This window comes from Emys orbicularis, chromosome 2 (genome assembly GCF_028017835.1).
Source record: "Emys orbicularis isolate rEmyOrb1 chromosome 2, rEmyOrb1.hap1, whole genome shotgun sequence".
NCBI lineage: Eukaryota > Metazoa > Chordata > Testudines > Emydidae > Emys > Emys orbicularis.
In genome coordinates, this window is record NC_088684.1 from 7,936,996 (window position 1) to 7,961,564 (window position 24,569).

Below are 24,569 nucleotides of genomic sequence, written 5' to 3' on the forward strand. Positions count from 1 at the left end.
CCCAGAAACTGGAACCAAATCAACACTGTGACAAGAATGCCAAACAGTTCTCTACATTGCAAGTGGGAAAGAATGCTGGCTGCCAAACAGAGGCTATAGCATCCGCTCCAGGTCATCCCTCAGAGCCAATCCTAGATGAGGAACAGAAGACATCTAAATAAAATTAGGAGAACACTGGGACTCAGATCCTCAAAGGTACTTAGTACTTAGGTTCTGCTCTGCTCAGCTCAGCATATCAGAAGTCAGCAAGCTGTGCAGGAAGCTAGCCAGGAGTGACGTGCCAAGCAGATGGGTGGCGAAAGGGGCAGGGAGAGGGGAGGAGCTTAGGCCTAAGCAGCTGATCTGGTGTGCCTGGCTGATGGGCCAGAGATAGATGCCTCCTTCTGCTCAGCATGCTCAACTGCCAACCCTATCCTGGAGTTAGCCACCTACGACAGATCAACCACTAATCTAGCACATGCCCTAGCAGTCAAAACCATCTCTCTCTCTCTCTCTGTCTCCTGCTCACAACTGATACTTCTCTGATGCTCACTCCATGCTCCCAGCTGTCTTCTGTGTGGACGCTGTGCTGCCCCCACACCTATCTTGTATCCTGCATCCAGACCTCCTGCTGCTCCTGGGCTCTGACAGGTATCAGGTTGTAGGCGTGCTCTGAGCACACCTGTGGGATTGGGCCCCACTGGTGAGATGCATGTTCCCCCACTTAATTGGAGAAACCTGTTTTGGCGCTTCCCAGGCTTTGGTTTGAGCTAGGGCTCTGTGTAGCTTGTTAGTTGCTTTGCAAATGCCACCTGGCACAGGGACGCCAGAGGGACTTGGATGCCTTGGGGTTAGGTGGCACCTAAATGGTGGACTTAGGTGCCAACAGAGGCAGATAGGGGCCTAAATACCTTTGAGATTCTGGGCCTGGGCGTGTGTGTTTTGAAGACATCCAGAATGCTACTGACAGTGCTTCTATGCTGACCGTACTAACACCCACCCATTCAGTCTGTGACAGCGCAAACAAGGAGCAGCAAACACTGTTACAGGTGTCAGATCCACCCTAGCATGGCTGAACAGGCCTCTGCAGAAGGAATTATTAAGAAGCTAGAAGTGCTGCGTGCTGAGAAAGCCCTTGAGCGGCTGAGATAGAAATTACTAACAGGTGTCCAGAAAGATGGAGACTAATCTGTCAGGAGATCGCGGGAGTCATTTCTGCTGACCTCCATCCTAGATGTCTCCATATGTGTATTGCATGAGTTGGTTCTGCCAATGTGAGGAGGTTGATTCTGGTTGATGTTATGCTTGATTTGATCCGATTTTTTAAAAAGGAAGATATACCTGGAGTCGATGGATACTCATCCCAGTCAAGTAATATTTTGTTAACCCTGACCCATGTCACATGTCTGGAACCACGAAGACCAGGCTGTGAGTCATCCCTTTATGACAGTGACTGTGTGCCAGTCTTAATATCCATGCTCCACATAACCTTTCTGAATGCCTGTTAATCCACTAGGTGGCTTGTCTTTGAGCATCTGATCATCACTGACTCAAAGGGAAGCGAGCCACCTACTGAGTCATCAACAATACATCCTGCAGCACCGTGTTCTCCTCTGAGATTTTCAATCCAAGTACTTACACAGCCCAACCCCACTTTGCAAGTGACATCTAAAAAGCTCACCGCGCTAGGTGGTACAGCTGCGGAAGAAGCAGCCTTCTAAAGCTCTTATCCTGGCCCAGAACTGGCAGAATTATAGCTTGATCCAGCTCCCACTAAAGTCAGTGGCAAGACTCCTGTTGATTTCAGTGGGAGCTGGATTGTATCGTTAATCAAAGGAAAACTCCCCATCTATTGACTGTGACCCACAAATCTCTAGGATCCTAAATTGATGAGGCTGATGCTGAGTATTTTGGGAAGCAGTGGAAATTCCTCCTTCCACAGCGGAAAAGCAAGACCTCACCCACTCTGAGCAGAATACAAATGGTTACAAAATAGTGCATCTTGGTAATAGCTGTTGCACTTTCCATTTTTCTCTCCTTCATTCTCTTTCCCCTTTCCGTTTTCTTCTCAGTAAACAGCATCCACCCATCTGTTAAAACTAAAAAGGTCTCCCTCAGCTACTATCTATTAAAGTGCCATATGGCTGAGGTGTAGCCTGCGGTGGGAAGTACCACAGAGTGAATCTCTGAGAGTACAGCGATTTGTGCATTTGAGGTTTAATTAAGTAAGTGCTTTTTAAGCAGTGTTTTAGCCTTGCCTTAAATATCTGCAGCCCATGGGGAAGGGGAAAGAGGAGGGAATTTTGGTCTAAAATATACCATGGCCTGAACCATCAGCATCTCCATCCTCCTCATAATAGTACTGCATCCTCTTCATCTTGACATTTGGGCACCATGGAGAAAGTGCCTCCTGATTACTCATTGCTGACCTCTCCCATCTTGGTCCGTGTAGCTTTCCTCCTTCATTACTGAGCGTGGCTGCTGCTGATACTGTTTTTAGTTTGAGTACACAACACCATCTGTTCCAGGGGAGGAAGGAGTTGTTTATTACAGGATGCACATACAGTATTTCCCAAAAGCATTATTGGGGGAGAGAGTAAGGGGAAATGAACATCTTCAGATTTCATATATACATAAGGCATTGCGTGTTGGTCTGCAGAAAGCTATCATCACCAAACAAATAGGAAGCCAGGTATGGAGGTGGGGAGGCGAGGACAAAGACCACCAGATCTCAGTCCAGCTCCCAGGTTTAGAGATTAATAAGACTGGGACTTTTCAGTTTAGAAAAGAAATGACTAAGGGGAGATATGATAGAGGTCTATAAAATCATGACTGATGTGAAGACAGTAAATAAGGAAGTGTTATTTACTCCGTCTTATAACACCGGAACTAGGGGTCACCAAATGAAATTAATAGGCAGCAGGTTTAAAACAAACAAAATGAAGTATTTCTTCACACAATGCATAGTCAACCTGTGGAACTCTTTGCCAGAGGATGTCATGAAGGCCAAGACTATAACAGGGTTCAAAAAAGAACTAGATACATTCATGGAGGATAGGTCCCTCAATGGCTATTAACCAGGATGGGCTTGGATGGTGTGCCTATCCTCTGTTTGCCAGAAGCTGGGAATAGATCACTTGATGGTTACCTGTTCTGTTCATTCTCTAAATAAATAAAGATATCCTATCTCCCAGAACTGGAAGGGACCTTGAAGGTCATTGAGTCTAGCCCCCTGCCTTCACTAGCAGGACCAAGTACTGATTTTGCCCCAGATCCCTAAGTGGCCCCCTCAAGGATTGAGCTCACAACCTTGGATTTAGCAGGCCAATGTTCAAACCACTGAGCTATCCCTCCTCCTCTCTGGGGCACTTGGCATTGGCCACTGTCAGAAGACAGGATACTGGGCTAGATGGACCTTTGGTCTGACCCAGTATGGCCATTCTTATGTAACAGGTATCCACACTGCAAAAACCACCAGCTGTGCTGGCACTGATTAGCTTGCTTTAAAGCAGTCACTTCCCAGGCTGAGGACTGATCAGATATGGAGACTTAACTATGTTCTCATCCAGAGAAGTGTTCCCTCTGGCAGAATTTCTCCTTAAGCACGCCCAGGATGTGCTCTACACCTTACTATGGGGTGTATACCTACATGGCACAATTGAACTCAAAGTTAGTAAGCAATGAATATTCATCTCCTTTGACTCCCAGTGTTCATGGGGAAGGAGGGCAACCCCTGGTGGTGGCAGCAGCAGCAGGTCTTGAGAGTTCTAAGCAAAGTCAGTACTTGCAGTCATTAACACTTAGCAAGTCACTGAATTGCACCATCACTTGTGGCTGTCACCTTTTTTCATAATAGGCAGGATGCTAAGAGCTTGCATGCTATGGCACCGACCAGCAGAGAACATTGACTAGGGAGCAGGATTAGAGTTACCTGTGGTATTCCTGAGCCTGGCCATTCTAGCAGTTGCCAGCTGTCGGTCCAGGGTAAGAGTCTGGATAGTTGTGGGGAGGAAACTGACAATAAATATTATTTTAAGGGCCATTGTTAGTCTCATAGAAGGTGAATTTTCTGCCTAAGGCGAGGGCAACGCCTGCTTTTTGGTAAATTTAGGATTAATGTTTTACTTGAAGCTATGATGAATAGTGCTTCCTATGGAATCAGTCTGACAAAAGTCGAGGGCAGTGTCAAAATGCCTTGCTGGTTGTTATTGTCTAGGGAAAAAATCCTTATACTGCCTTGTGTTGAAGATCAAGCAGCAACCACAACAACAATCTTTTGCTTTTCAAACAGCATCCACAATCATGGAGTTAGACGTGACAGATTTATAGGTCTTTTCCATCCCACAGCTGATTCATGATTGTTCCCTCCAGTCTATTCTCCAGTTCTTTGTCCAGTTCAGTTTTCCTTCTTCTATCTTAGGTATTTCCAAGACACCAGTCACTGTGGTATCAAAAAGTCATTTAAAAAGTTATAAGCAATGGGGCTTCTACCACTTCCCTTGAGACACTCTTCCACTGTCCAATAGCAATGTACGTAAGCGCGGTTTCATACCCTTCTTCTCCTACACCCCTTGGAGCCCCTAAATAATTCCTCTCCCTCCTTCCAGTAGGTAATAATCAAAACAATGAATAAACAGAATTATCATCATTCATATGCACAAGTGGAGCAAATGGCACTATGCCACTTCAATATTCAATAATAATCAACCTTTCAATTACTGTTAATATTTACACTTCTTTTCCTTCTCCTCAAAAGAAAATAAAAGACACCACCCAAGCCCCTCCAGCTCCCTGTAGTGTATTGGTAAACACAATGCTAGTATACAGAAATGAATCTGGCAGGAGGCAGTCCATTACCCTGGGAATTATAGTAGGCTGATTTAAGGGCTGCGTGTGCGCCATGGTAGAGAAGGCAATGAAAATGACGTTGCTGTGTATACAGAACATCACACCGAAAATGGGCTTAATGGGCTTAAATACGTCGTAGGTGGAGAATTTTAAACAGGAACAATTAGATTACTATTGATAACGTGTAGCATGAGAGGTCCTTCCTCAACACTTCTCCTCCTTTCAAATACCCCATTCTAAGAAGATAGAATTAGGAGTAATGGGATGAAACTGACCAAGGCGGTTAGAGGGCACAAGGGAGAGGGCATGGTGGAGTTCCACTCTGTTATGCCTATCCACCACTGGTATGTGCCCCCCACCCCACCATGAGGCCTGGGGGGAAATGCGGAGAAGAGCCAGTCAGAGACTTCAGCGGTTAGGGGCAGAAGCAGCCAAAGCAGGGACCACTGGACATCCAGTCAAAATTGTGCAATGGTCTCTGACGTCCTCTGCCCTCTGCTGATTGGCTGTTTGCTCCAAACCACTTCCTCCCTCACAGCCTGCTCACCTCAGCTTCACTCCACACTTGTTCATTTTGGCCTCTTCTGCCCCATCTTGTCCCCTTCATCCTGTATCCCTAAACCTTTCCATGTAACCGATCTCCTCCAAATTAAACTCTCCCTCTCCTGCCCCCCGCCCAAAATCATGCAACTAATATGGCATTTGCCACCATCATATTGTTCACTCTGCTTGTATGTTTTCCCCTTCTCTGGCTCATAAGAATGGCCATACTGAGTCAGACCAAAGATCCATCTAGCCCAGTACCCTGTCTTCCAACTGTGGCCAATGCCAGCTGCCCCAGAGAGAATGAAAAAAAACAGGTAAGCGTCAAGTGATCCATCCCCTGTCACCCATTCCCAGCTTCTGGCAAACAGAGGCTAGGGACATCATCTCTACCCATCCTGGCTAATAGCCATTGGTGGACCTATCCTCCATGAACTTATCTAGTTCTTTTTTGAACCCTGTTATAGTCTTGGCCTTTACAACATCCTCTGGCAAGGAGTTCCACAGGTTGACTGTGCATTGTGTGGAAAAAATACTTCCTTTTGTTTGTTTGAAACCTGCCGCCTATTAATTTCATTTGGTGACCCCTAGTTCATGTGTTATGAGAAGGAGTAAATAACACTTCCTTATTTACTTTCTCCTCGCCAGTCATGATTTTATAGACCTCTATCATATCCCTCTTTTCCAAGCTGAAAAGTCCCAGTCTTTTTAACCTCTCCTCATATGGAATACCATACCCCTAATCATTTTTGTTGCCCTTTTCTGAACCTTTTCCAATTCCAATGTATCTTCTTTGAGATGGGGCGACCACATCTGCACACAGTATTCAAGATGTGGTTGTACCATGGATTTATATAAAGGCAATATGATCTCTTGTTTATTCAGATTGTAAGTTCTTCGGGACAGGGACTGTCTACTATGTGTTTGTACAGCACCTAGCACAAAGGGGCTCGGGTTCTAGGCACCACAATAAAACAATTAGTAGTAGTAATAATGATCAGTAAGCACTCTACAACAGTGGCACAACTAAGAGCTGCCCAGTAGCAGCTGTAAGTGACATCAGGTCTGACCCTAACAATCAGTTCTCATGCAGGAGAGAGTCTGCCTCCGCTTCTTTTCCTCACTTTAACCCAGGTCTTCTCAGACAGGCCTGTTCTCTGCCCTCACCTTGCTGCTTATTTGCCTTATGCTCTTACAAGTCAATGAACAGTCAGTGGACCCAGAATCATACTTCCACTCAGTGCAGTGCATCAAGCCTAGTGCTTCACCTTACCTGCGCACACCAGCCCCTGCTGCACACCATGAATGGATTTGTAGGATTCAGCCCAGAATATACACTCAAGGGTTAGAGAATTGTTAGGGGTGGGAAGGGTGCAGAGCAGATTCCTATATTCTAAGTCCAAAAGGAATCACTGAGATCATCTAATCTGACCTCTTGCCTAACACGGGTCATAGAGCTTCCCCAAAACAATTTCTGTTTGAACTAGAGTGTATCTTTTTAGAAAAACATCCTTCTTGATTTAAAAATTAATCCGGTCCATTCCATTTGCTCCTTTTCTCTTAAGATTGAATATGTCTGTTCCAGCTTCACTGTGAACAAGGCTTTCCTTTTTTCACCTCATAGGATACATTTTGCTTGTAGCTAAACGCAAGTGCTGAGGCAAAGATCTAGTACTGCCCTGTAGCTATTGGTAGGTGTGCTCCCAGATATAGTGAAAAGGAAATGATATGTGGAATGGGTGTTAAATATAATTTGTACACCAGTCAGACTAGGGCTACATTCCCTGCTGTGTGAGCATTCACATCCCTGAAATTGTCTCTCTGCCACCACAGCTACTTTGATCTGAATAAGCAACTTGTGCTACTGATAGTTCACCTAAATAGAAGGTTGAATGCAAGTAGTTCTACATGTTTCCATAGGAACATAGGATTTGTCATGTTATAGCAAACTGGTGATTCATAGAATCATAGAATCTCAGGGTTGGAAGGGACCTCAGGAGGTCATCTAGTCCAACCCCCTGCTCAAAGCAGGACCAATTCCCAACTAAATCATCCCAGCCAGGGCTTTGTCAAGCCGGGCCTTAAAAACCTCCAAGGAAGGAGACTCCACCACCTCCCTAGGTAACGCATTCCAGAGCTTCACCACCCTCCTAGTGAAATAGTGTTTCCTAATATCCAACCTAGACCTCCCCCACTGCAACTTGAGACCATTGCTCCTTGTTCTGTCATCTGCCACCATTGAGAACAGCCGAGTTCCATCCTCTTTGGAACCCCCCTTCAGGTAGTTGAAGGCTGCTATCAAATCCCCCCTCATTCTTCTCTTCTGGAGACTAAACAATCCCAGTTCCCTCAGCCGCTCCTCATAAGTCATGCGCTCCAGACCCCTAATCATTTTTGTTGCCCTCCGCTGGACTCTTTCCAATTTTTCCACATCCTTCTTGTAGTGTGGGGCCCAAAACTGGACACAGTACTCCAGATGAGGCCTCACCAATGTCGCATAAAGGGGAACGATCACGTCCCTCGATCTGCTGGCAATGCCCCTACTTATACAGCCCAAAATGCCGTTAGCCTTCTTGGCAACAAGAGCACACTGTTGACTCATATCCAGCTTCTCATCCACTGTGACCCCTAGGTCCTTTTCTGCAGAACTGCTACCTAGCCACTCGGTCCCTAGTTTGTAGCAGTGCATAGGATTCTTCCGTCCTAGGTGCAAGACTCTGCACTTGTCCTTGTTGAACCTCATCAGGTTTCTTTTGACCCAATCCTCTAATTTGTCTAGGTCCCTCTGTATCCGATCCCTACCCTCTAGTGTATCTACCACGCCTCCTAGTTTAGTGTCATTGGCAAACTTGCTGAGAGTGCTGTCCACACCATCCTCCAGATCATTAATAAAGATATTAAACAAAACCGGCCCCAGGACCGACCCTTGGGGCACTCCGCTCGAAACTGGCTGCCAACTAGACATGGAGCCATTGATCACTACCCGTTGAGCCCGACGATCTAGCCAGCTTTCTATCCACCTTACAGTCCATTCATCCAGTCCATACTTCTTTAACTTGGCAGCAAGAATACTGTGGGAGACCGTATCAAAAGCTTTGCTAAAGTCAAGGAATAACACATCCACTGCTTTCCCCTCATCCACAGAGCCAGTTATCTCATCATAGAAGGCAATTAGGTTAGTCAGGCACGACTTCCCCTTGGTGAATCCATGCTGACTGTTCCTGATCACTTTCCTCTCCTCTAAGTGTTTCATAATTGATTCCTTGAGGACCTGCTCCATGATTTTTCCAGGGACTGAGGTGATGCTTACTGGCCTGTAGTTCCCTGGATCCTCCTTCTTCCCTTTTTTAAAGATGAGCACTACATTAGCCTTTTTCCAGTCATCCGGGACCTCCCCCGATCGCCATGAGTTTTCAAAAATAATGGCTAATGGCTCTGCAATCTCATCCGCCAACTCCTTTAGCACCCTCGGATGCAGCGCATCCGGCCCCGTGGACTTGTGCACGTCCAGTTTTTGTAAATAGTCCCAAACCACTTCTTTCTCCACAGAGGGCTGGTCACCTTCTCCCCATATTGTGCTGCCCAGTGCAGCAGTCTGGGAGCTGACCTTGTTTGTGAAGACAGAGGCAAAAAAATCATTGAGTACATTAACTTTTTCCACATCCTCGGTCACTAGGTTGCCTCCCTCATTCAGTAAGGGGGCCACACTTTCCTTGACTTTCTTCTTGTTGCTAACATACCTGAAGAAACCCTTCTTGTTACTCTTAACATCTCTTGCTAGCTGCAACTCCAAGTGTGATTTGGCCTTCCTGATTTCACTCCTGCATGCCTGAGCAATATTTTTATACTCCTCCCTGGTCATTTGTCCAATCTTCCACTTCTTGTAAGCTTCTTTTTTGCGTTTAAGATCAGCAAGGATTTCACTGTTTAGCCAAGCTGGTCGCCTGCCATATTTACTATTCTTTCTACACATCGGGATGGTTTGTTCCTGCAACCGCAATAAGGATTCTTTAAAATACAGCCAGCTCTCCTGGGCCCCTTTGCCCTTCATGTTATTCTCCCAGGGGATCCTGCCCATCTGTTCCCTGAGGGAGTCAAAGTCTGCTTTTCTGAAGTCCAGGGTCCGTATTCTGCTGCTCTCCTTTCTTCCTTGTGTTATCAAGTTTCAAGTCAGGTACCAAGCAGTGGCCAGTCCCTGCTGTCTTCTCTTGCCAGGTTCTCATCATCATGTTCTCCTGAGAGTCTCCCGCACAAAGCTATAATTCTCTCTCTCTTCCCTCCAGTAAGAAGAGATTGCCAAATGTGAGTCTGCCAGCCATATTGTCCCCAGGAAAAGTGGTCAGTGGCTGAATAGACCTGAGAGAATCTTGCATGATTGCCTTAAAGAAACCACGACCCCTGCCCACTCACTCCTAAAGCTTCTGAGAGTACAAAAGAGAAGGGAGTATTGTTAGCTCCGAGTAGGGTGACCAGATGTCCCGATTTTATAGGGACAGTCCCGATTTTGGGGTCTTTTTCTTATATAGGCTCCCATTACCCCCCACTCCCTGTCCCGATTTTTCACACTTGCTGTCTGGTCACCCTAGCTCGGAGTATGGGAGAGGGAAGACTAGACTTACACCTCTTGACTGGGACTTTCTGAGCTCATGCTGATTTGGGGAACAGGATAAAAGGTTCCTAAGTGGAGGCCTGTACAGTCCTGCAGAACTGGTGGCTTGTGTGTGGGTATGAAAGGGTTAAAGAATAAACAAAACCCGATGGATGCACAAGAATGCTTCAGAGCACAGCTTGGGCATGAGGGCAGGGAGGAAAGCAGGTCCTGCAAATGCGGTGTCTGTGTCTTTTCAGATGAATCTTTAAAATGGCCTTTTAGCAATAAAAGGATGACTAAAAAGTCTCTATGGGAACACAGTCTCTGCTGATCTCCACAAGCTGCTGTCTCCTGAAAGCTGCCCCAGGAACAAAGGCACCGATGCCCTTGTCACCACTGGAGTCACTTTCATGGCAGCCAAGAACAGGAGGAAACCTTCTCTTCTTCTGAAGCTTTAGCAGATTCCAGAAAAAATGTGTGCCATGCTCTCCCCTTATTTTTCTTGCTTAACAGCGATAGGATTATTGACTATTAAGCTAACAACTTCACTCCCCCAAGGCAATCCTACTCATCTGTTAAAAATAAATAGGTAAATACAAAAACGAGTAGCTACACAGAATTAATGCAGCTGAAAGTGCGAAGAGAGCACATTGATGGGGAGAGCCGTGCAATTTTCTTGGCTATTCAACGCCATCTGTTTAATGTCACTTAGATTAGATCATGCGCTGATTGCGCTTTTAACCGTTTTTTCAAGGCAATGGGATGAAGTCAGAGTTCTTCTGCCACTTGTAATCTCTGCAGGAATTCTCCCCTCTTTTGAAGAGGATGGCACTGGAGAAGTTTGCTCACGTTGTTACTGGAGTTCCAAAAGACTATCCCAGAGGAAAGTGATTTTCTTTGTGAAATAAGATGATGATACTGGATTCTGGGGTTGAATGGAAGCCGTCGAGGCTTATGCAGCTGTTTGTGAGCTGGAAAGTTTCTGCTGGGTGTGACGTCACTGCTGCTGTAGCAGAGAAGCAGAATTCCTTTGCCTCCTTCATCCCAGTGGCTTAGGTTTGAAAGGGATCCCTCCTGGCTGAGCTTGTCTGGATCAGCGTGGTTTTTCTGCCAGCTTGCACAGGTTTTCCTCTTTCTGACCTCTTCTGGTGCAAGATGCCCAGAAGCATAAGGGTCTGTGTTGGCAGGGGAGGAGTTGATGGAGCCTGGCTCTGGAGTAGCAGGCGAGCTCTGTACTGGGCTGGTCAGGCTCTCAGACCAGAAGTGGCATGGTAATGCCCTAGAGGAGGGAGTGAGGACAAGGAGCTGGGGGGAGTGAAGCTCTAGGAGCTAAGGGCTATGGGCTTTGGGGGCCAGATTCATGGGTGGTGTAAATCTGTAGGGTCAGTGAAGTCGGTGGCGCTATACTGATTCACACTAGTTGAGGGTATAGTCCATTAGCTCCCAGTGCTGGTAGCTCCGGAGGTGTCCTGTTGGCGGGTGCTAACAGGGCCGGAAGACCTCTCACAACCTCAGTTTCACTTCTAACACAAACGCAAAATAGTGTGTTCAGGGCATATGCCAACTGTCTGAATCACACAGAAAACACTTACTGGAGACGGAAGAGCAATTATTATCCAGGGTTGGACATCAGCCGGAGCCCTTTACAAAAATTCCCAGTGCAGCTCGAGAGCTAGGAGGCAGAGAAAAGTGACATGAGACAGAGTTGTCAAGGAGACAGTGTCATGGCTTATTATGAAACCAGATGTGGTTTTGGGTAGCTAAGTGACCAAAAGAAAACTGCAATCACCCTCTACTACTGCATCGCTCTGCTAGGGGGAGTGACTGTGGAGGAGAGAAGGAATGGGGTCAACTTACCCAGAAGCAAAAGATTTTTTGGCAATGAAAATATACCCCTGGGATCGGAAATGTTACTTACTGTTTAGTCAGAGCAAAGCATACAGTGTAATTGTCAGAAAGCTGCGCTGCACATTGCCACTTGAATCTAAGTTGCTTATAATGGCCCATGGAACTTGTAGCTTTGGTGGCTTCCTGCTGCAACATGCCCCACACACCTGCATATGTATGTCTCCCTACACTTGATTTTAGGAGGGTGTAGGGGTAGCAGTCTTTGGTTCACCTCCCCAGGGCCGGTGCAACCACTAGGCAAACTAGGCGGTCGCCTAGGGCGCCAAGTGGTTGGGGACGCCAAAAAGTGGCGAGCCCCAGCCGTGGAGGAGCCGGCGTGGCGCAGGGTGGGCAGCAGCCCTGCAAAGGCGGCGGCGCCACCAGCAGGGAGCAGCTGCGCCCCCCGTCCCTCCTGCCCAGGCTGCGGCCCGGCACACCCCTCCCCCCCCGCTCCTGCAGGCTGCAGCAGATGCATGCGGGTGGCAGCCCCCCCCCCCCCCCCCCCGGCTCCCCCATCGCCGCACTCGGGTTCTGCGGCTCCCCAGCGTGTGAGCTGCCGCTGCCGCCACTGCCCCTGCCGGAGGGCTCCGACGATCTGCAGGGGACAGAGGCGGCGGGTGGCATCCGAACGCGCAGCCGCCTCCTCCCCGGGCTCCAACTTTCCCGACTCCCACCGCTTCCAGCCCGTGCGCCCCGGGCCAGGTGCTTCCCCGGCGCAGCAGCAGCTGGAGCTGGAGGGGCAGGAAGTTGCTTCGGGCCCCGCGGTTCAGGGAACCAGGAGAGTTGGAGCCCAGGGAGGAGGCGGCTGCGCGCTCAGATGCCGCCCATCGCCTCTGTCCCCTGCAGATTGCTGGAGCCCTCTGGGAGGGGCAGTGGCAGCGGGCAGCATCCGAGCGCACAGCCGCCTCCTCCACGGGCTCAAACTTTCCTGGTTCCCACTGCTCTCCAGCCCGTGTGCCCCCGGCCGGGCACTTCCCCTGCGCAGCAGCAGCCGGAGCTGGGGGGGGGGGGGGAGTTGCTTCGGGCCCCATGGTTCAGGGAGCCGGGAAAGTTGGAGCCCGGGGAGGAGGTGGCTGCGCGCTTGGATGCCACCCGCCGCCTCTGACCATCGCCGTCTGGCTGGCTTGGCAGGAAACCTTCGCGGCGCCGACCTGAACCTGGGAGTTGTAAGTTGCAGCCCCTCGGGGGTCCCCTTCCCCACATGTTGCACGGGCCAAGCCTCCACAGCTCAAAAAAAACCCTGGACTTTCTAGTTGTATTTCCCTGTATGGATGAATCTGGGATTTCTATGAGAAAACAACCTATATAAAAAGTTACATGATTAAATACTTGATATTTGCATTAACCTAACTTTCAAAAATATTCCCCAACTTTTTTTATTTGCAGTGTTTAAATCAAGAAAACAATTCCAGTTGCAATGATGTATCCTGCTCTTTAAACTGTTCAGAAAGCCACAGCATACAAAGAAATTAATGTAGCTAACATTTTAAAAAGTAATTCAACTGATTATAAAACACAGCCACAAAACTAGGAAAATCATGCCAAGACAGTTGGTTTCACACTTCCCAGATAAGGGAGTGATCAGTAAAGTGAGAAACACATATTATGCATAAGCGGAGTCAATGTCAAATAGAAACAGAAGTTTCAGTAAATATTAGTTTAAACTTAAAGACAAACTTTACAATATGAAATCATATGGGAGGGGCCTATTTTATAAAGAACATTTCAAAAAAGCACTTTTCATCAGTTGTTGGAAAGTTGTCAGGTGATTTTTAAGTAGAGATATCAAAGGTCTGCAAATCTGTTATTGAACTTATTACTATGAACACTTGAAAAGGACCAGGGTGATGGGGTTTAGCTATAGCCAGCGCCGTATTATTGCCTAGGCCGACAAGGCCTAGGCCTAGGGTGGCAAATTTGCAGGGGCGGAAGCTCCCCTCCGCGCCCCGCCCCCCTGCTCCAGCTCACCTCCGCCTCCTCTGCAAGCACGCCGCCGCGTCCTGTTTCTCTCCCCTCCCAGCGCTTGCACCGCGAAACAGCTGTTTCGCGGGGCAGGGAGGGAGGGGGGAGGAGAGGGAACGCGCCGCGCTGGGGGAAGAGGCGGGGCCGGGGGGGATTTGGGGAAGGGATCCAATAGGGGAAGGGAGGGGGCGGAGTTGGGGCGGGGACTTTGGGGAGGGGGTTGGAATGGGGGCGGGAAAAGGGCGGAGTCGGGGCGGGGCCAGGGCGGCAATTATTTCCCGGCCTAGGGGCGGCAAAATTATTAATCCGTCACTGGCTACAGCGACACATGATTTTTATACAATCCCTTGTGCTGTCACATTATTTAAAAGAGACAAAGTGGATGAGGTGATATATTTTATTGGACCAACTTCTGTTAGTGAGGGGGCAAGTTTTCGAGCTACACAGAGTTCTTCTTCAGGTCTGAAAAGGTACTAACAGTGTCACAGCTAAACACTAGATCTAACAGATAGTTTAGCACAAGCAGTTAGCACATATTCAAGGGGACCATTCAAAGTGAAGTAGCCCATTAACTCCCTTGTAATCCCAGGACAAAAGGGGAGATTAGTGGGTTGCAAGTTGTTGTAATTAACCATAAATCCAGTATCTTTATGAAGATCATGATTTTTAATGTCTAGCAATGTTTTGAATTCAAGCTCCCAGGCTCAGCTTTTGAAAAGTGTTTTGCAGGTTTCCTTTGAGGATGAGGACTGATAAGTCAGATATCCAGGGATTTTGTGGGGGCCCAACTCATGAGTTCTGAATGTTTGAGGTTGCCAATATTGAATATTACATCATGTCACCAAAGAAATTTAAGTCAAGGTTTCTCAAACTTTTTCACAGGCCGCATCTTAATACAGTTATTGTTTCATGGGCCAAATCCTCCCTCTCTGTATTAATTCTAATGAACAATGCCACATTATGCAGTATTCATTTTTGAAAGTTTATAATAAGCGATGCTCGGGGGGAGTGAAGGGGGAGGTGGAAGTTTAGCCTAGGGCACAAAATATCCTTGTACCGGCCCTGCACCTCCCCACCCCAACTCAACCAAATACTTCCTCTGTTTGCCAGAAGCTGGGAATGGGCGACAGAGGATGGATAACTTGATTACCTGTTCTGTTCATTCCTTCTGAAGCACCTGGCATTGGCCACTGTTGGAAGACAGGATACTGGGATAGATGGACCTTTGGTCTGACCCAGTATGGCCGTTCTTATATTCTTAGATAAGGCTCTGGGCTGCTCCTATCTGTATATGGTGGAATCTCTCACACAAGAAATGTTCTGTTTGATTTCGCTAATGACAGACAGAGATGAGCAAGGCTGGTCTTGTGGTTGAGGCATTGGAGGAGGGGCTCATGAGATGTAGGTTTAAATCCAACTCTGCTACAGACTCCTTTTGTGATCCTGGGCAAATCCCTTAACACGTCTGTGCCTCAGTTCCCCAGCTGTAAAATTGCGGGGGATCACACTGCCTTTCTCCCAGTCTTTGTCTGCGTTGGCTATTGTGACTGTAGACTTAGTGGGGTAGGGGGTCGCTCTTGTATATACAGTGTCCAGAACCCTGGGCCCCCGGTCTTCGTAGTGCCGATGCTGTGTTATGTAAGCCATTCCCTTCCCGAAATGACGATGAGAGAGATCCAGTCTCGTACTCTAACCAGAAAAGGGGTTGGGGGAGCTCTTTTCTTTTCCCCCCTCCGACCAGCCTGCTTCTGTTTGTTGGTGAGTGGGGATGGATTTGGTGTGTTCTCAGCCAGCAGCAGCCGAGTGCCTGCATTTGAAGGCCTGATCTTGTTGTGACCAGTTCAGAGTGTAGGAGGGACATTTCGCAACAGAGGGGACATTTTGAGGGATAAACATGGTGCTTTTGAAAGTCAGGAAATAGGAAGTCAGGTCAGCACCAGGTTTAGTATTCTCAAAACTTCAGATTTCAGCCGATCCCATTCTATCCTGATCCCCAGAACTCCCAGCTCTGTTATAGTCCTGCCACTCACCGTCCCCAAAGTGGAACCAGCACCGTTCAGTTCTGATCTATAGCATTTCCTGTTATTCTAGCCCTGTGTTTTCACCACAGCTCTTCCAGCGTACCTCAGTTCTGACCAATGGAACTCCCTGTTGTTCCTAATCCTTAACACAGCTCTACCAAAGCACTCTAGTCCTTCTCTGCAACACCCCATTGCTAGTCCAGTTGGGGGTGCACTGCAGTCTGATGTGGAATATCCCCTACCAAGCCAATCCTTGGTCACTCTTAAACTGTGGTGGGTCGGAGTGTATTCTCAAGGGCCCCTTGCTAAAACTCTAGCATGAAAATGAAGGGAAGTGTGGAATGCCTGCTTCTAATGGAATTACACCTTCTCTGGGTTCTTGCCAGAGACAACTTCTTCCGGAGGCTCGTTAAAATACATCTGAAGAGCAAAGGAGTTTTTTTCCTTTGCAATAATAATGGACTTGACTGCATTAAATAGCAGATATGGCCATGTCTCCAAAAGGGGGAAACCCCAATGAGGTCTTCATACACCCCCCAAAACTCACATCCGTTTATTCAGCTGAAATCTGTGCTAGATCGTCAATAGGCTCAGTGGTCCAAATCTTGGTCCCATTAACATTTGAAAAAGTACTACGCCAAACTGCCTTACAGAACATTAGCGCATCGTAGCAGGGTCCACACATTGAGTTAGTGCGTTGTAGATTCACACCTTGGCTTGCTACGCACTAACTCGCCATGTAAACAGGTTCTTAACTGCCACTCTAGGCACCTAAATCCAGCATTTAGGTGCCACTTGCATTCATAATCCCATCACTCAGCTGCTGCCTAGCCCTGTAGGCCCTTAACATTTGTGGGCACCAAAATTTCCCTCAGTAACGTCCCCTGGATGCCTACGTTTGTGCCAGCGGCATGCATACTGCTGCTTGAGTCTTAGTGAGCTGCTCAGTACCTAGAATCCTGGTAGCATTCACAAGCTAAGTGCTCCCACACCTATCTTATTTGCAGGGCCTGATCTGGTAGGTGTGCTCTTAGTACACCTACTCCTAGGCTGAGATGACCTCTCCTCCCTCTGCCCCCATACCCGATGGCCCAGTGGTTGGAGCACTCTCCCCATATGTGGGAGAGCCAGGTTCCAATGCCATTGCTGCCTGATGTGGACTAGGGTTTGTGCCCAGGTCTCCCAACTCACTGCATGAACCACTGGGAAGGTAGTCTGGGGCAGGTGTCTCTCCATCTTTTCTGGTGCAGCTGGTTCACTTTGTATGAAATGCATAAATATTCCTGGGGCCAGCGAAGGAGAATGACTCTATGGTCCAGTGGTTGCAGAATTCCCCTTTATGGGAGAAGACCTGGGCATCTGCTGTGAAGCCGGCAGAGTGGAGATTTGAACTAGGATCTCCCTCAACCTGCATAAGTGCTCTAACCAGTGGGGTACTAGGCATAAGCAAGGCACCACCTCCTCATTTCTTCTGGAGAATGTGCTGATGTCGCTCAGGCATCTGTCTCCAGGAGAGTTTCCAAGGTTGTGAGTCCCAAGTAGAGGGCGTTGCCTCCCTCCAGCTCAGAGTTAGGTCCTAGCTCCTTTTGATGGGCGGGGCTTAGCCCACAGCCCTCTCCTTGGCATTTCCTATTGGCTGGTTTAGGCAGCTCCCCACTTAGCATGCTGGCTTCTGTGAATCCCAGTCTTAGGCACCTAAATCTCCCCATACAATGCATGGCGAGCCTGAGCGACTAACTCAGGGCTGTGAATGCCACAGGGTGGCAGGGCAGCTAAAAGGTAGGGATGGCAATGCCCAAGTCCCCCGTGTGAATCTAGCCCGGGGTGTACGACTGTTAAGGAACTCTTGTTAAATTACAGGCAGTACATCACTGCTCCTAAGCAGAGATAGCCAGCAGTGCCAAATCTGACAGTGGCTTTTGTGCCATGGACAAATATCCACTAGGGACAAGGGTAAGAGGGTTTATATAAAACAAAAAGAAGTTATTGGTAGCAAAGGGGAATCTAGTTTATTTATCTGCACAACTTTTGTGGCAAATTAGAGGAAAGGAATTATTTAAAAGGGAGCAATATGTGTTGCTGGAAAAGCAGACTTTACTGAAAGCATCCCCTCAGCCCTGTAGATTACCTCTGAACGAGGCCTAAATAAAAACGCAGCTCCAGCAGATTCACTGCGTCCATGGTGCAGTTCTCAGATTAATCTGCTGTCTGATTAGATTCAGCTTCAAAGAGCTGGAATATATTGTTGTTTTCCTTGGCTGCCATGTTATGTTTTTTATTTCTTCTTCTTCTTTAATGTAACCCAAGCAGACCGCCACGAAGCAAATAATAGTGCAGTAATAACAATTATGTATTTATGTCATATCCCGTGTCCAACAGGCTCTGGGTAACTTAGTACGATAAATAAAACATACATGCCCCAGTTTTCAAACATGGGGCCTTAAAGTAAGGTACCTAAGGCCCTAACCTTTCCCACTGTGAGGGTTGTGAGTTACTTTCATCATATGAGAAGTCCCGTGCACTGAGCTCAATGGAACTACTGATATGAGTAAAGTTACTCAGCTACCGAAGTGCTGGGACGATCTGGAGAAAGGCTGGCCTGGTGGTTAAAGCAGTAGACTACAACTCAGGAGACCATTGTCCCCAGCTTTGCGTCAGACTCACTCTCTGTTAGACCTTGGGCAAAGTCACTTAATCTCTCTGGGCCTTACTTCCCTCTCTGTCAAATGGGGGGAAACATCCATTGTTCACACTTGGGAGGTGCTCAGATACTGCAGTGAGCAGGCCCTAAATGTTGATTGAGGCACTAGCTGAATCCCTGTTTGCGACACTGGTTCCGACAAAGAGCAGGTACCCGCACCCCAGAGCGCTTACCCCAAGCAAAGCTTTCCCCAAAAGGAAAAGAGTCAGAGGCCACATGACGTCCACTTTGCTGTTGCCATTTTAGTTTACCTGGAGGTGCTCAGTTACTTTGGTGATGGGCATCAGCGAAAAGCCTCCCGAGAGTCGGCAGAAGAGAAGAGTGAGGCGGGATTTGATAGCAGCCTTCAACTACCTGAAGGGGGGTTCCAAAGAGGATGGAGCTCGGCTGTTCTCAGTGGTGGCAGATGACAGAACAAGGAGCAATGGTCTCAAGTTGCAGTGGGGGAGGTCTAGGTTGGATATTAGGAAACACTATTTCACTAGGAGGGTGGTGAAGCACTGGAATGGGTTATCTAGGGAGGTGGTGGAATCTCAATCCTTAGAGGTTTTTAAGGCCTGGCTTGACAAAGCCCTGGCTGGGATGATTTAGTTGGTGTTGGTCCTGCTTTGAGCAGGGGGTTGGACTAGATGACCTCCGGAGGTCCCTTCCAACCCTGATATTCTATGATGCTATGACAGAGAGAGTATTGGTTTTAGCTTATCTTTGGGTTTTATACTGCTATCCCTCCTCAAAGTATCTGAGCGCCTTCCACGCAAAATCCACAGCACTAGCAAAGACCAATGGGCTAATGGTTCAAGCAGGGAACTGGACATCCCAGCTTCTCTGCCCAGCTCCGTTACTTGCTTACTGTCTGCCTATAGGCATAGTCTCCTAATCTCTTGGTGCCCATCTGCAAAATGGCCAGGATCAAGAGTGATCCCCAAATTAGCAGAACATACCAATGAGGAGAGGTTGGATATCCTGTGCCATGAGAAGACAGTCTCTGTAAACAGGGAACAGAAAATGGGCCTGTATAATTGTATTAACAGAACATCCCAGTGTCCCACAGCTCAGGCAGGGAGGGGTGCTTTATAATAACACTTACTGATATTATTATATGATAGATATGGCACACTGAGTATGCAGCATGGGACGGAAAAATGTGAAGGAGCTCCGGCAGGGCAGGGAAACCGAGCAGGCAGTAGGAAAGTAAGCAAGCGCAGATCTGAGCAGAGCACAAGGCAGAGTGGAGAAGCAGAACTTCTGTGAAGCTGCAGCACAAGGAGCAGGAGCGGATAGCACTGGGTGAGGAAATGAGGGGACTGCTAAATTGCTGCAGTGCACGGGGAGGAGATAGGGAGGCAAGGAATGTTGCAAAGTGGACCTAAGGCTGCCATTGTGAAGCAATTGAGAATTCTCTCAAGTGTGGATTGAAGCCACTTGCTTCCCCCAGCAGAGTTTCAGCATGCGGCGAGGAAGAGCGTGATGTGCTCTGGCGATCTTGGCCAGATGGAATGGTCCACGAGGGGCTGCTCCAGCCCACATACATTAGAGCAGCCCTGTGGCTGCTCTAACATGCACCTGGGGCAAAGCTGTGGCGCCAGCCTGCAGTTTGGTTTGATTTCAGAGAAGTGCCTGTGCCTGCCCCCTACTGAGGTAAATGCTGGGGCTTGGCTCCTGTTCGTGCTTTTAGCCGGAGTTCTACACATTGAACTATGAACGGATGCTGTACTAGTCACAGGAAGCAAATGTCCAAGACAAACAAAACTTCCCCCATCTGGCATTCTTTTTAGCCCACTGTAGTCTCTATATCTTCCCCCCGCCACGCCGAGCACAAGCACACGCAGCTACTTATCCAGATGACACTGCACTCATTTGACTTTTGAAAACATACAAGGACATTAAGGCTCATTTCCCCGACGGCAGTTAACCTTAGTGAACTACAGCCTAGCCATTCAGACCAACTGCTCTCCATTATTAACACTAATGGGTGAGGGGGGAATGCCCCTTATAATTTAGGGGGGTTGGAGCAGCAGGAAGGAAAAAACTAATTATAAACAGGCTGCTGGTCACTGAACTCCCTGAGTAGGAAAATAACAAATAGACTAGACGCCGCAGTGGATGAGAGAAAGCGAGACTGATCCAAACATACAAGTGAATGGAAACACTCCCTTTGACTTCCGCAGACTTTGGATCAGTCCCCGGAAAATGCCCTGGGCCCCGTTCTGCAAGCCATTACTCGTGCGTGTAGTCCCACTCAAAGGACGGAGAGTGAACAAATAAGATTGAATGAAGAATGTCAGATAGAGGGAGTGGGAGAAGACTGTGTCACCAAGATCTTGGGCTCCTAGATTGTTAAATATTATTGCCCTGATGTTAGATTAGCCTTCCTGGCAATTTTTATTTCTTAACATGTTAAAGTTCAGATGTCCTAATTTGGCATAGTGCTAATGGCTTCAGGGTAGCAATGCCCATTGACCCCAGTGGAGGCCCTGTCCTGTCATTATTAGGTAAGCTCTTTTGGGCAAGGACTGCCTTTTTGTTATCTGTTTGTGCAGCACAGTGGGGTCCTGGTCCAGGCCCTGGGCTCCTACGTGTTACCACACTACGAATAAATCACAATCATTGTAGGCACTCAGTCAAAACTTTAGGATTTGGAGGGATAAAAATCCTTTCTGCTGGTCCTTAAAAGGGACTCACGTTGCCCTAAATTAAACCCCAAATGAAGATTACACCATGCTGGCCACATGGCCCAAACTCTCTCTCAGTTGGATTGTGGCCACAGCATCAAAGGATCCATCTCCAGATATAGACACAAGCCAGGTTGGTGTCCCAGCCCAGAGATCAGCTAGTCCAGATTTAAATAGGTTTTGTAATGTAGATATTTTTCTGCCCACAAATCGAGATACATAATCCCCACTAGTTGCACACCCTGCCAAAAATTACAGCTCCTGTTGGTACTGGAGCTTGTTTACATGTCAAACATATGGTGCCCTCATCCCAGTGCAAACAGAAAGCTTGGATTCCAACTCCTCAGAGGGAAAAGCCAATCCACGATCCATGGGAATTCATTAGGCTGAGATCTCTCTCTCACACACACAGAAAATGTTATGAATACAGGCAGCTTGTCTTAAAATGGCATTACTACAGGAATGGCTTGATTGGGCCAGATTAACTCCAGCGACTTCTTGCAGTGAGAAGAACAATGTTGAGGAACATGATCAGCTGGGCATCCATTTTTGGACACCAATTTTCACTCTTTATGTGGCCAGTTACCATATTGGTACACGGCACTTACAGAAACATCCATCTCCTTCTCGGGGCTTGTCCTGTCCTTTCATTCTTCTGTTGGAGCCAAGTACGGCATTCCCCGGCAGAGTACAGGGAGAGAGAAGAGAAGGGGATGTTTTCAGAGAGCTAGGCAGGTTTATATGATTCCTACTCTGGCTTCTCCCCATAGCCTCTCAGCTCTCACGTGAAACACAGTCCAACGTTTTTGTGACAGTATAAGTACAATTCATTTACTGAAGATAAAGATTTTAGTGTTTCCTTTTTAGCAGTTTATGCTGTTTACATGTGTACATGTGTCTTACTCTGTGCTCATGTGACACGTTCCACACTGGGACCCTGATCTCAATTGGGGCCCCTAGGTACTATTCTCATACAAATAATTGCTACTAAAATAACTCACGTGGGTTTGTATTTTGTGGGGTTTCAGGGTTTGATCATTCTCGTCTATTTTGGTGTCTTGTTGGTTTACAGTAAAGTAAGCTGTTGTTTTTAGTACATCTTCTGCAGGATTTCACGTATAGGCACCAATAAATTGTTGGATTACAAAATAATTAATAATAAACCACCTTTCCCCTTGCCCTTTGGCCCCAGACTGGACCAGAGTATCCACCTCATCATGAAGGCACATAATAGAGCCAGGACATTTTATTTATATTGATGTTAGTTACAAATGTTGTGCGAAAGTGATCACTTACGGTACAGCCTGGTTTTATTATGTGGCCAAATGGCAACACGGCCAAGATTGCTAGATATGGTCTCACTTATGAGCTAACCTAGAGTTTGAACTCTGCTTCCTACTCATTAATGTCTAGTGCACCACTCCATTATTTTTTGTTAAGGCCAGGCTTGCTGCCTTCCTGGTGCTTGGTTCCACTGATAATACAAATAACAGCGCCAGAACACAAACCTCTGCCTAAGCTTTCTCCCCAAGCTTGGCCAATCCCTCATCATCTCCACCCCCACTTCTGCCTCCTCCACGAGAGATTCTCTACACTCTCCTGTATGCCTAGACTGGATCCAACCAGGCACACTTTGATGGGATTATGTGTCCTACTGATTATGTCTTTATTTGGGAATGTCTCGACTAGCCATCCTTCCGTGGGCGGGCACTTTATATCAGCACCTCTCAGAGAAACCCATGAATACTTATCAGTTATCCTTATCTTTGCAGAGCACCTGATCACACCATGAAGTGGAACGGACTCCGAAGATACTTCACATTCAGGCCATATATCAATTTCTGCTTTACTGGATATGTGATATTAAAACTGCTGTAACCAATAAAGACCGTAATTGTATGAAAGAAAAGCTACGTTTTGTAACATTTATTAGTGATCATGAATGTTTTTTTTTTCCTTTATCTCCTTCACTGAAGACACACACTGTATTTGATCTTGTGTTATGGATTTTACTTGTCCTGTGTATCTTGGGAATGTTATTTCATTGCTGCTGAAGCTTGGTGTTTAGAGTGCTTGAATATGTTTAACTGATAGTTCAGCTTTATAGCTTTTTTCTTTCAACATGTTCCTGATCGCTAATTTTGTTCATTTAAAGCCATAAAAGTCAATGTGTTTTGTTGGTTTCTTTTTTTACAGGGTTTAAAAATAATCTTGTACAGGCAGAGGAAATTCACGTACAGTAAACTGCTGCTTTAGAAATTGCTCTTCCGGGCAAAACATGAAGACATTTTAGGATTACGCATATCATTAGCAGACAGATCAGTTGGATGTTTAGTTGATTTAGAGTTTGTCTGTTGGGAAGAGAACTATGTTAAGGTACCATTTAATTGGTGCCAGCTGTGTCCACATGGGGCAGTTAGAGCAGAATACTTTGGTGCGCTATGCAGCTCACACCCACGTAATCTGCACTGTAGCACAGTGTAAACATACCCTTAGACTCTCAGCTCTACATACACAAAACAACACCTCTTAAAGGCCCTGTTTATTTATTTTGGGGACACAGCAATGGAAGATCAGGAAATAAGATCAGTTATTTCACTAGGAGGGTGGTGAAGCACTGGAATGGGTTACCTAGGGAGGTGGTGGAATCTCCATCCTTAGAGGTTTTTAAGGCCCGGCTTGACAACGCCTTGGCTGGGATGATTTAGTTGGGGATTGGTCCTGCTTTGAGCAGGGGGTTGGACTAGATGACCTCCTGAGGTCTCTTCCAACCCTAATCTTCTCTGATTCTATGATTAAGCCCTACTGTACCTCGCTGGCAGGAATTCTATAACTAGAGCTGATTTAAAAACAAACAAAATGGAAAACAATCTCATGTCATTGCAAATTGTATTGAAAATGTAATTGAAATAAATGTTTAAATGTTTCATTTACCGAAAACCCAGTTTCCATTAAGAAAATGCAGTTTTCAGTCAATGAAAAAGCTTGATAATTATTTTGATTAAAATTTCAGTAAAAGATGTGGACAATTTTATGAGAAATGGAAATAGCAACAATTTTTCACGAAAAATTGCATTTTTAAGAAGAGGCAATTTTTTGACAAGAAACAAACACAAACGAAAACCTTTTTGTGTGAAAGATGTTGACCACCTCAATACATGACATATCTCTGAGCACTACAGATGGTAAAAAACCTACAGTGAACCAGATCCTAAGCTGCTGGGTTGACATCTATAGAGCTATGCCACTTCACACTAGCTGAGGATCAGGTTGTTAAGAATGGCTTGATCATGCACCATTGACTCAGTGGTAGCGTTGCCATTGACTTGGCTTGATCCTGAGAGGTGCTGAGCACAAGTAAACTC

The 24,569-nt window shown here is 46.9% G+C and overlaps 1 protein-coding gene across 1 annotated transcript in view; it reads left to right on the top strand.

The window, feature by feature from the left end:
- The window catches only part of TSNARE1 (t-SNARE domain containing 1), a 706,722-nt gene extending 683,431 nt beyond the window's left edge, over nucleotides 1–23,291 (top strand). Inside the window, exon 13 of the mRNA XM_065399459.1 lies at nucleotides 22,977–23,291. The gene's annotated coding sequence lies outside the window, so the exon portion shown is untranslated. The remainder of the gene's footprint in view (nucleotides 1–22,976) is intronic.
- The last annotated feature ends 1,278 nt before the right edge of the window (nucleotides 23,292–24,569 follow it).